The sequence below is a fragment of the Phoca vitulina genome, unplaced genomic scaffold (genome assembly GCF_004348235.1).
Source record: "Phoca vitulina isolate PV1807 unplaced genomic scaffold, GSC_HSeal_1.0 scaffold25, whole genome shotgun sequence".
In the NCBI taxonomy this organism is placed as follows: domain Eukaryota; kingdom Metazoa; phylum Chordata; class Mammalia; order Carnivora; family Phocidae; genus Phoca; species Phoca vitulina.
In genome coordinates this window covers 30,826,461-30,831,712 of record NW_022589728.1, presented here as the reverse complement: position 1 = coordinate 30,831,712, position 5,252 = coordinate 30,826,461, and the positions used below count along the sequence as shown (strand labels likewise).

General features: G+C 35.0%; 1 pseudogene; it reads left to right on the top strand.

Annotated features, from left to right (window-relative positions):
- The first annotated feature begins 4,441 nt into the window (after window positions 1–4,441).
- On the top strand, window positions 4,442–4,784 carry LOC116643212 (annotated as a pseudogene).
- Window positions 4,785–5,252: the final 468 nt, after the last annotated feature.

The window sequence follows — 5,252 nt, the reverse complement described above, 5'->3', positions numbered from 1 at the left end:
TGGGACACCCAACTGGCTCCTGAGCCTGCAGATGGCATCCTGAGGAAATTGGCAGAAGCCGGCAAAGGCTAAGAATTCTTGCCAAAGTCAGCTCTCACAGATCTCTATCTTTGGTGCCAGGATGAGAAAGGAAGGTAAATTTCACATTATCCTTTCTTTTTCAAATTCAGATTGGCAGGAAAGAACACTGGTTATGGATCCTTTCTCTTCCAGGAGCATCTATTGCCTTCTTGTTTGTCACACTTTGTGTACTGATAATTTGGCTTGGCAACCATCAGTTTGGGGGCCCCAATATATGGCTAGACAGAAATGTGGGCAGCACCCCATTTGTGGCTAGACATGGCTGGACAGAAATATTGGTTGCCCTTCAAATCCCCTCATAAATGTTTTTAATATTTTATATCCTTTGGGCATATGAATTACCATGAATTCTTCCACATTCTATAGACCATTATAAAGAGTAATTAGCCTGAAATTCAAGAAAATTTTGACATAAAGATGTACAAAATCACATATGTAATCCAACTGCTTTTTTTAATCACTTCCAAAATTGCATCCTAGATAGATATTTTTACATATTCAGCTGCACATATACATGTATTCTTTTTGAATGATCATATATGTCAGCCTATAAAGCTCTCAAATAGATTTTTTCTCTTTTATCAGTGTATAGCAAATATTATTGTAAAACTAAATATCTGAAGTAAAGCTAAAGCTACATATCCGAAAAGAGTAACTTCCAAAGTTAGAAACAAAAGATGCTAGAATGTGACCTTTTTTTTTTTTTAAAGATTTTATTTATTTATTTGACAGAGAGATAGTGAGAACAGGAACACAAGCAGGGGGAGTGGGAGAGGGAGAAGCAGGCTTCCTGCCGAACAGGGAGCCCGATGTGGGACTTGATCCCAGGACCCTGGGATCATGACCTGAGCTGAAGGCAGACGCTTAACGACTGAGCCACCCAGGCACCCGTAGAATGTGACCTTTTTGTATGAAAATTATTCCTTTATCGCAATCTTCCATCTCTTGTCAGAACTCAGACGTGGCAAGTTTTCCACCCCACACACAAACATGTCACTTTACCGCATGATGCTCCTATAGTATAATAGTGATAAAGAGGCAAGACAGACTTATCTCATGTCAAAATAATTATTAAAGAATATACATGTAGCCTACATTCCTAGGACAAGATATTCATGTGTCTCTTTGTCTAATTCAGTTTTACATACAAACTACTCTTTTCAGGAATATATGCCAGCTGCCTTTGCTGTGCACAGTCTTATAACAAGCAGGGCTATTATTGATATCTCCCTATCAAATTCACCATCTACAGATTATATCTAAATCCCACCAAAAAGAATAATAACTATACTTTAATAAGAGTTTATTTAGATTCATAAAAAGTTGAAGCCCTCAATTTTATACTACGTTTATTAGCTTTTTTTCTATGCAGAAATACTGTATGTTCCCTGAGGCAGAGACTGTTTCTAATTCATCACAGATCTCCAGGGTTTGGCACAGAGGAAGAACTCAATACATGTTTGTTGAATAAATGCATTTTTTTAAATAGAAGGATTTCTTACTTGTCTGAAAAGATTGAAATTATGTATTAACCATGCTTGCCTTTTGGAGACAAATATTTAAGCCAATATTCATTTGATTCGGTCATTGTACAAGGCCAGCCTATCCAACAAAGACAGAGCTTTCAATCTGACATAGTTGTGTGTTTTTATCATTTTAAAGGGAATGAAATGTCAGTTATGTCTAAACTATCTGGATGTGTTGATTGGACATGGAAAACTTTTACACAGATCAGATATTCACACATATCCTTACATTACTTTGCCAATGTAGAATCAAATATCTGTTTCAATGTTTTTTTTATTTATATCTACTGTCCATTCTTACCTATCAAATAAAAAATGGATTATTTTTTTATGTGTGGTTTTCAATGAGGCTTAACGTATTTTCAAATATATAAGCCATTTTATTTCCTCTTCATGTATAATTGTTATTTATATTATTCATAGAAGTTGCTTAGTAATTATGGGGGTTATTCAATGTATTCCTTTATATTTTCTATTATATAGTCTCACACCTGCAATTAAAGCAAATGTTATTTCCTTTTATACAATAACTAGGTCTTCTCTTTCTAGTTTATGTCTTATTTTCCTTAAAAGATTTCATAAAAAATTAGTAAAGATTAACATTAGCTTGTTTTCGGACTCTAAAACAAATGATTCTAGTGAGTACTATTACGTATAATACAGATTTTTGGTTAAAGATAGGCATTATGTATTAGTTCAATATCTTATTCCTGGCTTTCTAACAGTTTTTAATTTTTAAACCATCAGGAATGAATATTAAATTGGGGGTACCTTCTTAAATGATGATATGAAATGCATTTTTTAAATCTTTTAATGTGATATATATGTGTGTGTGTATACACACACACACACACACACACACAGTTGTTATATTTTAGACAAATGAACTATATTTGAATTTTCCTGGGGTAAACTTTGCTTGGTCAAGATGGCTGATTACTTTTAGGAATTTTTTACTTTACTTTGCTGATATATCATTAGGATTTTCTCATTTATATTCAATATAAAAGAAGACACATAATATGTGTGTGTTTGCCAGACTTAAGTATTGGAAATATGTTCCTTTTTTAAATTTTTATAATAATGAAGACATATTCTAATGTTTGCCAGTTGGAAAAGTGTTCTCACAAATTCCCCCATATCGTATTTTTCCCATGCACTTCAAGTCATCTTTCAAATATTAAACAAAACGATAAGTTGGTCACAGCTCAAAGTCACAATGTCTAGTAAGCATTTACCTAGTTTTGTCTTCAGGATTTAGTCTTGCCCCCTTTCTTTAGTTCCCTGATCATGGGGCATCAAATATTTTCCTAAAAAAATGGATGATCTTTTTGTGAAGGGGGTGGCTAAAGTCATGAAACTCAGCAGTTCCCAGAGGGCCCAGCTCTGATATCATAGTTCAAGACAGAGGGCTGTTGTTCTCTGGCCTTCTTACCACTGAGCTGTTCCTTTACTGAGAATGGTAGCAGCACAGTAGAAGCAGAAAGAGGCAAGAGAGTAGGCACCAGAGGAGGTGGAAACATGTGGAGTTTCACATGTATGTCTAAGAGTGAGAATGTCCATGTAAATTTATTGTTCAAACCATGCAATTATATAAGTGCCAGAGAATGTTGAAAATAATTAAAATTATATAATTTTGAAATATTATTTATTAAATATCCTATAAAATAGTCCTGAATCAAAAACTATTTTCTTTTTTTAAAGCTTTTATTTATTTATTCATTTATTTGAGAGAGAAAGAAAGTACAAGCAGGGGGAGCGGCAGGCAGAGGGAGAGGGAGAAGCAAACTCCCCACTGAGCAGGGAGCCTAAGGTGGGGCTTGATCCCAGGACCCTGGGATCATGACCTGAGCTGAACAGACGCTTAACTGACTGAGCCACCCAGGTGCCCCCAAAAACTATTTTCAAAACTAAAATTCTTTCTAAAAATATATATCCATGTATAATAAGGTAATTTTTAAAAAGTATGTTGACTATCTGAATGTAACAATTAAAATAAGCAAAATAATTTTAGTAAATTTGCCACATATTCTAACCAGTTTTCTTAATCATATCTACCTCTCATAGCATGACACTGATATATTTCAGGAGAAAAAAAAGCATTTTCTCTGATAGAGTCTTTTCTATATAAAATCATCAGTCTTTTTCACAGTTGCCTTTTATTGATTTTAAAGTTCTTAACACATCCAATTGACTTCTGTGATTTATAATCTTTTTATTTTATTATTTTTAATCAAGATAATTGACATATAACATTACATCAGTTTCAGGTATACAACATAATCATTCAGTATTTGTATAAATTGCAAAATGATCACCATAATAAGTGTAGTTAAAATCCATTACCATACACAGTGCAAATTTTTTTTTCTTGAGACGAAAACTACTCTCTTAGCAACTTTCAAATATGCAATACAGTACTATTAACTATAGTCACCATGTTGTACATTACATCCCCATGACTTATTTATTTTATAACTGGAAGTTTGTACCTTTTGACCCTCTTTACCCATTTCACCCAGTTCCCAATGACAAAAGTCCAAACATGAATTTATCTTTCCTCTTTCCAATGTAAGAAATTATTGTGATTCATTCATTATATTTGTTCATAATCATATTCATGTTAGAATCATTGTGAAAATATTTACATTATGAGAATTTACTGATATGTTATTAATAGTGAATAAACCATCTAAAGCTAGAAAGAAAAATACAAGTATTAAAAGTCAATACAAGCCATGTGAAGAAGAGGCAAGAGAGACCCCCAGACCAGCCAAAGCCTGCCCACCGTCTCATCCCTGCATCCAGCGCCTACCACCTGTGGCTGTCACCACATGCGCAAGAAAAAGGCTGAAGGGGGCGCTAAAGGAGATAAAGCCAAGGTGAAGGATGAGGCACAAAGATCTGCAAGGTTATCTGCTAAACCTGCTCCTTCAAAGCCAGAGCCCAGGCCCCCCCAAAAAGGGAGAGAAGGTACCCAAAAAGAAAAAGGGGAAATCTGATGCTGGCAAGGATGGAGATAACCCTGCAAAAAACCGAGAGGCCAAAACAGACCAGGCACAGAAAGCTAAAGGTGCTGAAGATGCCAAATGAAGTGTGTGCATTTTTGATAACTGTGTACTTCTGGTGACTGTACAGTTTGAAATACTATTTTTTATCAAGTTTTATAAAAATGCAGGATTTTGTTTTATTTCTTTTTTAAGCTATGTTGTTAACACACAGAAGACTTCATTGTTGTTTTGGGGGAAGGGCATATGTCACTAATAGAATATCTCTGAAGCTAGATTGATACGGGAGGAAACACCCTTCCCTTCTAGTTTTGAGAAACTTCCTCTTGGTTCCCAGGAAGAGGGATTCCTTCATGTTGACACACATTAACCACCTTGGCACAAACACCTTGTAGTGTGGAAAAACTAAAATTCATTTTTATGTCCTCTTCTCCCTCTCTACCTTCAACATAGACTTGACTCCCTTAAACCAGAGACCTATTGGAACCTGACTCCCAAAAATGGTTTCCAGCATGTTAGGCAATCTGGACTTTACAGTGTCACCACGGAGATGGCATTCCTCAAAAGAGTTCCGTTTTTAGCTTGTGAATCTTCAGATTGATAATTCTGCCATTTTCATTTCATTGCATCAAAGGCA